The 12,933-nt window shown below is 34.6% G+C and overlaps 1 pseudogene; it reads right to left on the bottom strand.

Annotated features, from left to right (window-relative positions):
• The window catches only part of LOC120177695, a 93,049-nt pseudogene that overhangs the window by 30,792 nt on the left and 49,324 nt on the right, over nt 1-12,933 (bottom strand).

Consider the following 12,933-nt stretch of genomic DNA (forward strand, 5'->3'; position numbering starts at 1 on the left):
TAGCATTCAGAATAAAGATGGTTTTTATGAAGCTCAAGCATGTTATTTGAAGGATCAAAATAAGAAATTGAGCACAAAAGTGGAAACCATGCATGAAGATTTCCAAAAGAGCAGTCAAGCCTTTCAAAATGTTGGCATAGGAAACACCCCAGAAGAGTGGATAACAGGGGTCACCAAACTGAAAAAGAACTGCAACATATATGAATATCTTGTCCAAGAACTTCTTGAACACAAAGGTTCTCTTACAAGGGAAAATGAGCAACTCCGAGAACTGATACAGAAGATGAAAGAGAATGTCATGGAAGAAGCTGCAGTCCAGACAAGCAATATGGCCTATAAGCTGATAGATTAACTTGGATTTAGAGAAGAAAATAGGAAAGTATTCCCCTATATGTAAAGTTTTGTTGAAGTTTGGACTGAAAGCTGTCCCCTACATGTAAAATTTTTGTTTGATGCACGAAAACTTTTGTGTTCAATGAAATCTGTTCTAAGATGATTATACTTGAGTAACACCTTTTCATACATGCATTTGCATTTTGCATCTTTTCATTTTTACGTTTAAATTTACATTTTCATTTCTGCATTTGCATCTTTGCATAGTTACATCTATATTTTCAAACTTACATTAGGTATTAAAACATTTATTCATTAAAATAAGGATTTCAAGCGAAGTGATCTTGGTTCTTCGTTGTAGCAAGAACGCTTAGCATGACACAAGAAAAATGCCTAAAGAAACTGAGGATAGGCTAGCCAAATTTGAGATAGAGCAAAAAGAAAGGCGGGAAGAATTGAGGAGCAAATTGGCACAAATTGAAGCTAATATCACAAATTCTCATATCGATCTAGTGAACAATATGAAAGAAATGATTGGGAAGCACCATACTACTGGAAAGAGTCTTGTTGAAAACCCCACAAATCCTCTGGGTGTTACACCTGTTCACATTCCTGAGCACATCTCTGTACATCAGGAAATCCAATCACCAGTTCACTTTGCTGTTAAGAACCCACAATATCAGGTTGGAGCATCGTTCCCCACTGATTGTCATACTACCTCTGGACTGAAGCCAGATGAATTTTGTATTGATAATGAGATCTCTGACCCAAATGATTTAGTTGAGAAGAAAAAACTCATTCAACAAATGGAAAATGTAGAAGAGGTGATAAAATCTAGAGATACAGTTGAGTCATTTTATGGGTTTGACTCCAAAGAGCTGAGTTTGGTCCCCGATTTATTTCTCCCATCAAATTTCAAAGTTCCAGATTTTGAGAAGTATAATGAGACCACGTGCCCTTCATATCATATCACTATGTACTGTCGTAGTATGACTGGCTATGTGGAGAATGAAAAGTTGTTGATCCACTATTTCCAAGACAGTTTATCTGGGTCTGCATCCAAATGGTATAATCAGCTAAAACATACTCAAATACGTTATTGGAGGGACTTAGATCAAGCTTTTTTGGGTCAATACAAGCACATGACTGATATGGACCCTGATCTAACAATGTTACAAAACATGAATATGAAGTGGAATGAAAGCTTTCGATAATATTCACAATGATGGAAGAACGTTGCTTCTCAAGTGCATCCACCATTGACTAAAAGGGAGTTCACTACATTGTTCATCAGTACATTAAAATTTCCCTATATTAATCACATGATAGGGGTTGCCCTTAATAATTTTTCTGACATCATCATGAGTGGAGAAATGATCGAGATAGCTATCAAGAATGGCAACATAAGAGGCTCTGACAATGCTGACGTCGAGAAAGAAGCAGAGATTAATGCGGTGAGGTCTTGTTCAGTTAAATGTGGTGCCAAACCTTATAGAGTGATCAAGAAGAAAAAGAATGTGCAGGGTTTTCATTTTCCTTCCTTCTACCGTTCGAGTGAAAAATTGCATCCAAAAATGCTCTCAATCAGATTAACTACTCCACGACTTGTTCAACCACAGTGGCCTCCAAATGAGAATTGGACCTATAAGGATGTTCCTTGGATAAACCAAACTGGAATTTCAAATTGTTCAGCTAAGGTTCTTGGTAACCTTGAGGGAAATTTCCAAGATCCTTTAGAGCAAGCAATTAAAAAATGCAAGGTAAAAGAAGGGGGTTAAGGTTCAATGCTCAGAAATCATTGCCTCGACGGAGACTAATGTGACCAAATGCTACGAAGAATATCGGGCGCAAGAAAATGGGAAAAGAAATCAAAAGGCTCCCATGGATGTAATTCGAGATTGGCCCATAGGTCTAAGAAAGAATGGGGCAGATGTAACCCAAAAGACACCTCAAATACCTATATCATATTTTCTGAAAACCAGTAAAGCAAGGGGCAATTTAAGGAGTCCGGTTAATACTACCCCAATTATAACTGAAATGAGCATCCAGAACCCCCTCGATCACAGGAGAGCATTTAGTTGTCCAGAACGATCAAGGGAAGTGATAATCTTTCGAGCAAGAAAAACTCTGAATGTGGTTCAAGAATATATCTCAGATCTGTACCCTCATTTGGTTAAAGGCCAATACATTACACCAAGATTGGTGAAAGTGTCACCAAAGCCTTATGCCCATTGCTATGATCAAAATAGTTTCTATAATTTTCATTTGGGAGTATCTTGGCATTCAACAGGGAATTGCTGGTCACTGTTAAAACAAATAGAGACGCTCGTTGACAAGGGAGTCTTGACACAAGAAATGATCAAGAAATGGGGAGCAAATAAGGATGACAATCCTGGAACAAGTACACACCCGACATTCGAGGAATGATAGAGCAAATTAAATAAATAAGTGGAAGTTGTTATCTACCACTGTAGTACTTTCTACTTTCAGCATCTTGTTTGAACATGTTTTTGTTCCTTTCTCCGCTTTTTGTGCAATAAATAAATTTGTGTTGCTTTTATGGTTATGAGCAAGGAATTAAATTTTAATCTTGAAGTTTTTGAGTATCAAGTAGATTAAATATTCTTTTTCAAGAATTATAGATCTTTGGCAAGTGGTAAAATTATACCTTCCATATCCCATCTAATGCCAATTACTTGATCTTTACTAAAACCAAATCTTGACCATACATTTATCTGAGACTCTGAAGTCATGTCTCTACCTATTTTTGAGACACCAAATCCAGATATTTACCTTCTTGGGTAGAATTGATTGGTTTATAACCTTCCACTATATACACAACTTCCAAAATCACACCATTGTCATTCCATATACAAAACCATCATCTTTTACAGTGAAATCAGAAGACCTCAAAAAAGCCAAACTTTCAATTATCCGTGAATCTTCCTGCAAGAAGAGACGAGATGAGGCATCATGGATCAACTTATCGAAGATAATTTTGAGTGATTGGGGCATACTCAAAGAAGAAAAAAAAGATTGATTTAGATAAATATATCATGCATTAATTACATTGTTTTCATGTAAATAAAGACTAATCTTGAATATTCATCCCCTAGGGATACCTCTTTTTACAAAGGCTTCTGTGTATGAGATGACGAACTACATTTCTTTCATTTATCCTTTTAAATATATGTATATATACATCCTTATTGTCCCCTTTTGAGCCTGAATGATTTTTCTTCTAATTAAACCCTAACCAAGGATCACCCTCCACATTGGGGGCAAGGTGAAGGATATTTGCTAACAGGAATACAGATTGTCAAACCATTTTTATTAAGAAGGCAAATCTTCATAAAAAGAAGAGAGTTTTGAACTACAAGGTAGGTCAAATACAAAGTGCTTGAAGATCAATCCATTCAAGAATAACGAAAGAAGTTTTGAAATGCAAGAGGAAAAGGAGGTTCTCAAAGCAAATGAAGTCCTATACTCATTTATCAAAAAAAAAAAGGAAAAAATTGAATCAAGATGGGTGACTCATTGAGGCTTAAATTACAAATGTTGATCAAGTGCAATTAGTTCAAAGATTCATATTCAACAAGAAGCGCAAGAAATACTACATATGAATGAATCATATGGAAGGATCCATAAAAAGAAACGATGAAAGACGAGTAACAAAGTAGATCCAAGTCAAGCAATGCAAGATTGAAGGCATCATAATGAATTGATCCTTGGTTCAATTACCCTTAAACACTTGTTTGGGCCTTTTTATCCCTTTCTTTCGTAACCATGAGCCGTGTCCTACGTTACGTACCTGAAAAATCCATTCTAATCATACATAGATTTTTTATGTGAAAGAGACTATCTTCAAATTTCATTCCGCCTCTCAGGATTGATTTTTATTTAATTTTTAAAATCTTTAATGCATGATATGAAAAATGATAAAGGGGGGTTCAAGATGTAAATTTTTAAATAACATTTTGAAACCAAAGGAGGATTCAAGTTGAAAACCTAAAAAGGTGGTTCGAATATCGAATGGTGCAACAATGACATAAGATACGATCTTAAGCTCTTGATGAAGCACCGCACATCCCAAAGACGTTCCTGAGATTCTGGAACCAAGAAGTATCTCTATGAGATGAGCATAACAACCATTCCTTCAAGATAGTGGAAGCTTAAAGAGATATATATGTTGGACCAACCCGAAAAGACCTTACTCTACCAGAATCCACTTAAGCCCTAAATCAGTCAATAATTTTGACACTTGCCATAGGACTATATATTTTTTGATTTAAAAGTATAGTTGATTTATTTGATGTTCATTAAATTCATGTTTTATGATTTGATTCTATTATGAACCTGTAAGGGGCAATATTTTACAAAATTCTTTCATTCTTTGATAAAGAGAGGAGGAAAAACATTTTCAAACAGGACAGTCTCAAATGATAAAGGTCCTTGAAGTAAGTTGTTGTTTATTCTACCTCTATTGTAGAAAAAAATGAGACCATAATGATGAAGCATTTCACTTTCTTGAAAGCAAGTGGTCCAAGAAACCAGAAAGTCTGGAGAATTGAACTTGTAAAGATCTCCTGTAACATTATCAGCAACTCATCAAGAATGATTACCTTGTTCTAAAAGAACATGCTGAAAGCCCATATCAACTAAACATTTCCATGGTTTGGGAAAAATGGGATATAGCAGTGAGTATATTGAAACAACAGAAGAGACAGTCACTGTAGCAGTCATTGCAAGAAAATGCATCAACAAAAATCTTCTAGTTCATCCCGATGATGTTTATTTCTTCCGGTAAGGTTGTTACACTGGATGCCACTGAAAACAAGGTCGAATCCGCTAAATCTACTCATCAATTGCTCTAACCGATCACCATTCAGTTCTTGAGCATCTGTTTTCAAAGGTATGCCAAGATAGTAGAAGGCAACCTCTGCATCACTGATCCTAGAGAAAAGAGACATGACATTGATACTACCGGGGAATATGTCTCTAGCAGATCCTCCTCGTGTATGGTTTTTAGGGAAACCTAGAAGCATTTCCACCTCATCAGGTTCAAGTGGAACAACTTTAGTCATTCCAACCCATACTAGATTCCATTTTCGGCACTCATCAAGAACATACTTCTGGACACTCGAAGGTGGATTATCTTCATAAACTTCAAGAGCCTTATAGATCCTTTATGTCAATTTGGCACTTCCTGTACATAAACAGTTCAACTTTGTTCTTGGATCCTAGGAAGGCCACCATTTTGTCAATAGAAAAGCATCATGTATGGTGCGTGGAGGAAGTAGAATAAGAGGAAATCTGTTCTCAATTGGTAGATTATGAATATAGCCCCTTTTCCGTGCAGCAGCACAAAAATACTTTGAATCTACAAATTCTGGCTCTACATCGTTTAAGTACCATGACATTTCGGTCCAAACACCAATTGGAGCAAGTACCACATTCTCGTAGTAGAAATAAGGAGGCTCAATAGCATCTTCTGGAAGTGTCCTTTGAGTTATCTGGTCTGGTTTGGTAGGAACCCCAAAACTAATCATTGGATTTGAAAGATGATCTACATGATCGTCTTCATTAAGAAGTCTTTTCAAGCTTCATCTGCTTCTTCATTTTCCAAAAATTGTAGCATGAATTTTGCATTTTCTTGTAATTGGGGTCATTGCATAATGGCTTCCTATCTTCTACTGGAAGAAGTGCGTCAGCAGCCTTAGCCATTTGAGCAACACATATAAAATCTGTCAACTCTGTAATTGATGAATTCAGACCACATCTCTCTATGACTATTAAAGCCTCAGCCTCTGATTACCCCATTTTCGTCAAGTATAACAGTTTATTCTCCTCATCAGATCAGAATTCAGGATTTCCTCGGTATCAAAAGAACTATCAATATCTGTGAAATCATCCTAAAAGATCGCTTCATAATCAGAGAAAAGTATATTCCAGAAATAACCTTCACTGAAAACAAGGTTCACTGTGTCGACCTGGAATGAATTACCAAGCGATTTATACCATTTTATCCGACTAGAGCTCTCTAGATCTAGAAAATGGTTATCTCATTCAGAAGAGACACATATCTCAGACGTTTCTGTTAGAAAGATAAATCACGTGTTAAGTTTGCGACAATATGAAGATAATTCCTCAAATTACTTGACAACTGCTGTTTAGTGACATCATAATGAGAGTATTCAAGATAAACAGATTTGAGGCACGAATAAAGCCGTAAGTACCCACAACAGTACATTGTCAAAATTGGGCCTCGTGGGGATCATGATATTGATGTCAAACAAACATTGAAAGTAAGCCTTACAATTTAGAAAGTTAAGGGCATTTTGAAGGCCCAATTCAGACAGATCCATGCGGGACATCTTGAAAGCCCATTTCGACCAGAAATAGAATGGTGGGGCATTTTGAAGGCTCATAGTAATATGAATATTTGGGCATTCTTGGAGGCTCATCTCAGCAAGAAGTAATGTTGAGCACACTTTAAACATCTGTATCAGCAAATGTTGGGGCATTTTAAAGGTTATTTCAGACAGATCCATGTGGGACATTTTGAAGGCTAACATAAACAAGAAACAAATACTGAGGCATGCTGAAAGCCCATTTCAATAAGAATCAGGAATATTGATGCATTTTGAACGGTTGTATCAGCAAATATGGGGTATGCCGATGGCCCACATCATCATGTGTTAAAGATCATTACCTTGAGCAAATATTTCCAATGAGACAAAAAGGTATGAAGAATGAAAAGGATGAAACAGTGACAGTGGATCTGAATATACATAATTGCTTCGTTCATCAGGCAGCCATGTTGTTGAACAAATATCTACTCAGCAAGTATGGTTTCAAATACCCAATCTTCTTAACCATGTGTCACATGACAGCGTGTTCTTTGTTAAGATACATCACGGTTGCATGAATAAAGATGGTCCCCATATAGACCATTCGATCCAGGGTTCAATTCATCAAAATATCGGCTTTGAATTTTTTATTCTGTGTGTCGGTGATGATTAGAAATATTTCTTTAAGATTCATTGCAGTTAGTTTCAATCATACTGATAGGGCTACAAAGATGCTTTTCACAACAATTTTTGCTTACTTGATGCCATTGAATAAAGAGGCTCAACTTATGTTATTCTTATTCCCGTTTTTACTGGGGTTATCATTGCCAACCAGGGTGAACTGAGTTTTCATCTATTTGGTTTATTATACGCGTTTCATCTACAACAACAAGAATTCCATGAACCTTTTTCTGTACATGGCTCCTATAGTTGATGTGTTTCTACTTCCTACAACACTCAGTATAGAAGAAAACGTGATCGGTATCACCTTTGCCCTTGCCCGAAATGATGTCAAGATCACTTGGTATCTCTTATTCAATTTGAAACTAGCATATTTTATGAATTTGACCAACTTTTAGGTCATGAAACACGCCAGCATCTCATTTGTATTCCTACTAAGTTTTGTTCTCAAATGGTCTTATGAGATCATACAAAAGTTTTGAATACTATGCAAGGAGCTTCAATAACTGAAAAATATGGGCAAAAGCCACAGAAAAGGATGAATGTGTTGTTAAATGTTTTACGAACATCTGAGAAGAAACCACATGAAAGAATTAATGTGTTTTCAAATGTTTTACGAACCAGTCATTCTGATGTTGAACCAATGTTGCGATCATATGGTTTTCATTTATTGATACAATATGAAGTCTGTCTTCTTCAACCCCCCAAGGTTAGAAGTAAGATATGATTAAGATTTCTTTCCACAGATAAGAAGCTGAAATTTTAACAACAAGAAACTAGTGGAGCCAACTAAGGTTGAACGACAAGTTGTTGTTAAGCATCTCGACATGATATGGTCCAAGTTGCCTTGTTCGGGATCTGATTAGATGTGGAAACATGAAAGGAATTAGGATAAATCCTCCTTGTGTTGTGTTTCAAGAGTCAAATCAGAATAGACTATACTCTCCTAATTAATCTCTGTTGAGTTTAGCATATCTACATCTACACTCTTCAAAGATGATAAATTCCTCTTCAAAGATGATAGATTCTCTTTCAAATATAAAGGCTTTATTGGATTTTTACACAAGTTCAGATGAAGAAAGTCGATTTTATCAAAAGACAAAATGGGGCATCAATGTTATAGTTCTGACTACAACAAGAGTTCCATAAATGAAACATTTTTCTGAGACTTTCATGAAACAAAGAAGACACAAAGATTGCTCTTCCAAATCAGAAATGCCAGCTTGAAATGACATTTTGACCAAGTAAAGGAAAACCAAGTTAGCCACTTGGAAATCAAATAAATATGAACTTAACATTTATGAATCATATTCAAACATTTGCAAAATAGGGGCATTTTCATTCATTTTATCCATGTTGAATATTTGACAGGAATTTCAAAGATTTTAGCAAAGATTCGAATCCATCACTTAATGGATCAATATGCCAAGTACAGTTCATAATGAGAAGAACTCATCTGAAGAAGGAAGAAGAAGTTCATAATGAGAATAACTTGTTCAACCTTTTGCTCGAATCCATCACTCGATGGATCAACATTTCCAGGTAGAGTTCATAATGAGAAGAACTCATCTGAAAAAGGAAGAAGAAATTCATAATGAGAAGAATTTGTTAAACCTTTTGCTTGAATTCATCACTCGATGGATCAACTTTTCCAGAGAAAGTTCATAATGAGAAGAACTCATCTGAAGAGGAAGAAGTTCATAATGAGAAGAACTTGTTCAACCTTTTGCTTGACTCTATCACAAAAGGAGATGGATCAGCACCAACATTTCCAGATAACGTTCATAATGAGAAGAACTTATCTGAAAAGGAAGAAGAAGTTCATAATGAGAAGAACTTGTTCAACCTTAATTTGATTCATCACATATTGAAGTTGAATTAACAATCCCTCTTTTGAAAATCAGCATTTCAAGAAGGAGTTCATAATGAGAAGAACTCATCTGAAAAAGAAGAAGAATTTGTTCAAATTTTTGCTAGATTACATCACAAAATAAGATAAATCGTCATCCCCAGTGGAAGAATGGAAAAGTTCATAATGAGAAGAACTAATCCCAAAGAATAACTTGTTCAACATTGCCATTATAATCAAGGGAAGTCAAATAGATAAAAAATTTTTATTATCTTTTCGTCTTTACCCTATTCTTGTTAACACAAGAATGATCAAAGAGGGGCAGCTGAAGATACTACTTTTTTTCATCCATTTGTTTTTATTATTATATTATTATTTTATTTATCAATATTATATTATTATTATTATTAATTAATTAATATTATTACAAATAGGCCCAGTTACACGACCCAATTACAAACAGATCCAGACCCAATCTCGGAGCCCAGTTCTTGCCTAATAGTAGAACCTTCAACCCAATTAGGGTTTCATCTCAGATCCCAGCCGCCAGCCAATCTCAACCATTGGATCTGAGAGATCCAACAGTCCATAGGATACCAGCATGAAGCCCTAGGGTTTCCTAACCCTAGGTTAACATCTCGCGCCGTCGCTTGGATTGGAGACAAGCCAGCCACCGCTAGTTGCCAACTGCTCCACTCCGACACTGCCACGCCGCCGCCGCTGCCACGCCAATGCCCTCTTCGAAGCCTCTAGAAGGTCAGCTGCCCCTTCACATATCGAGCTCTATGGTGAGTCACCACCATAGTTATGGTGACTCACCTAGGCAACCTCATTGGGACCGGTCTGAAGCCATCACCGGTGGTGGCTATAAAAGCCACCATCCCCTGCAAGAAAAAAACACGAACAGAAAACCATAGCAACGACAAGGACAACAACCCACAAAGAAAAGAAGATCGACAATAGCAAGAACCACCAACAGAGAGCAACCACCGCAGAAAATAAACAACACAAATAGAGAAGAACAACATCCAACAACAGCCAAATAAAGAAGAAGAAGAGGAAAAGAGACTTACCGAGGAAACTACAGTCATCGGAGACTCCATACGCCGCCGTAAAATCGAAAGATCGAAGGTAAAAAACTAGATCTACTTCAATTAAAAGGGTTTTAGGCTAAAAAAATGTGGAATAGGTTTTAGAAAAATTGGGGCTTCGATTTGGGGCATTTTTGTAAAATCCGGCCACTGTGGGTGGTGGCCGACGATGGCGCTTGGCGACAGAACAAGGCTGTCGGTCGGTGGCCGACTCTCTCAATGGGGAGAGAATATAGAGAGAAGGGAGAGAATGATATATAGTCTCATTTTAAAGAGAAAATAAGAAAAGGAAAAATAAGAAGAATGGCCCGAAGGGCCGACCATTCGGGGTATTTATACCCCTTCCCAAATGACGTCATTTTGGGGAGGGGTATATGCGTAATTATTAATGGGTAAACTATACTCGCTGCCATCATAACTTTGTAATTTTATGTTTTAGTCACTGAAATCAAATTTTGGGACTTTTAATTCGGTTTCTTAATTTTAATTTTATTTATATTTATTTTAGTCCTTTATAGAAAATAATATATATTTTAGGTAAATAACATATTTAGTCCTCTAATTTTAATAATTAATATTTTAATCATGAACATCATGTTTTAATTTGTTTTAATTTAATATTTGAATTTGATATTTATTTATTTTAGTCCTTAAATTAATAAATTGGTAAAATAACATGTTTAGCCACTATATTTTTAAATAGCTAAATTAGGGTATATTAATTTTTAATATGTTATAATTTAGTCATTAATTTCAATACTTTCATTTATTTTACATGTTTTATTACTTTTTTAATTTTATTTATTTTTAGTCATTGTTTATTTATATTTTATATGTTTATATATTTAATTATTATTTTTATTATTATTATGTAGTCATATAAACATATATAATAAATAATATTTATTTACTTATTTTTTATTTTTATATTAAATAAAAATATTATTTATAAATTTAATTTTATATAAATTACTTTTAAGAAAAATAATCATATTTTAATATTTATTTATTTTTTAATATTAAGAAATTGGTTGTCTTAAAGCACCTAGAAGTCATTTTCTGATATTCTTAAATAAATAAATATCCTATTTTTTATAAATTATATATATTAATTTATTTTAATTATTTTTATAGAAATGTTTTATTAATATTTATTTATTTTTTAATATTAAGAAATGACATGTCTTAAAGCACCTAGAAGTCATTTTCTGATATTTCTAAGTAAATAAATATCTTATTTATAAAAATGAAAATATATATATATATTAATATATTTTCTTAAAATTATATTAATAAATTTGAAATAATAGGATTATGAATTAAATATATTTTTGAATTTCCAATAATAGAGACAATTTATAATTAATGAGTACTAATTTTGGGCGTTGTGGGGGTGCTAATCCTTCCTCAAACATAATCGACCACGAATCCCTTTTTATTATTAAAAAGAACGAATTTTTGGTTAAAACGCAGACCAATTTATCTTTTAACTGATGTTTTCTTAAAAATTCTTTTAAAAGATAATTTTTAGGTATTCGAGCTACCTAACTCAAAAGGCCGATGACGACTCCCAAAACATTTTAAAAAACTATTTATTCACATCACTTTTCCCGCCAAGTAAAAATTCATGTCCGGGTGAAAACCGGTTATGACAATGAGCATATGATAGACGAGCGAAAACTAAAATGCATACAAGCAAGTAATCGAGGAAACGAAGAGCACGTAACCTAGTATCATCCTGGAAAAATGGAGAACCTGCAAATACATTAAATCAAATTAAAAACCACAAAACTAATCCAAAGAGTAGAGTTTCAATGCAGTTCAATAACAACTATGTGGAATTGGCAGGATACTTCAAGCTATTTGCTTTAATTTAACAACATATCATCCAAGATAACCATATTTGCTAAATAGGTAGATGACTAGAGGAGAGCACACGACCATCTAAGATTTGAAAAATTTGTACATCCTGCAGCAATATAAATACTTGATAAAAAGGGCCCAAGCCTTTAATTCCCGCAGAAACATTAACCGTTGAACTCAAAAACAGTTCCACTATCTTCTGATGAGAAGTCTTATTATACAATAAACAACGATTTTAATACAAACTTAATAGCTTGTTACAGTGACTTCATGATCACAGAACATTGATTACAGCTAATGGCAGAGGATGATCACTACGGTGATACTTACAATGTTTAACTCTAAATAAACTTGCACGAAGTGTACCAAGTTCTGCCATTTGAAAACATTTTTCCTTTTTTCTGACATATAAAAATGACAAGGTCTAAAGTCTGAAATACTCCAAGTATTACCAGTAAAATCAAGTGCTGATGGCCTGATAGATTCATTTGCAGAAAGCATCCTCTGTAAATCATGAATTATTTCTGGTGGAATGGAGGAGAAGGCTTCATTGGATAAGTATGTCAACTTATTCATATACTGCAGGAAAGAAACACAACAGTCAACCACTAATACTATAAAACCAAGTTAGAGTGTAAAGCAGTGAAGCAAAAATATGGTTAATATGCAAACTATATTATTACTATACACAAAAACTGGGAAAGACAGATAAAGAGAGAAAATGAATGATATAAGGCTAGCAGCTGACTAGCTGCAAAGTGCAAAG

Source organism: Hibiscus syriacus, unplaced genomic scaffold, assembly GCF_006381635.1.
Source record: "Hibiscus syriacus cultivar Baekdansim isolate YM2019G1 unplaced genomic scaffold, ASM638163v2 tig00112305_pilon, whole genome shotgun sequence".
Taxonomy (NCBI): domain Eukaryota; kingdom Viridiplantae; phylum Streptophyta; class Magnoliopsida; order Malvales; family Malvaceae; genus Hibiscus; species Hibiscus syriacus.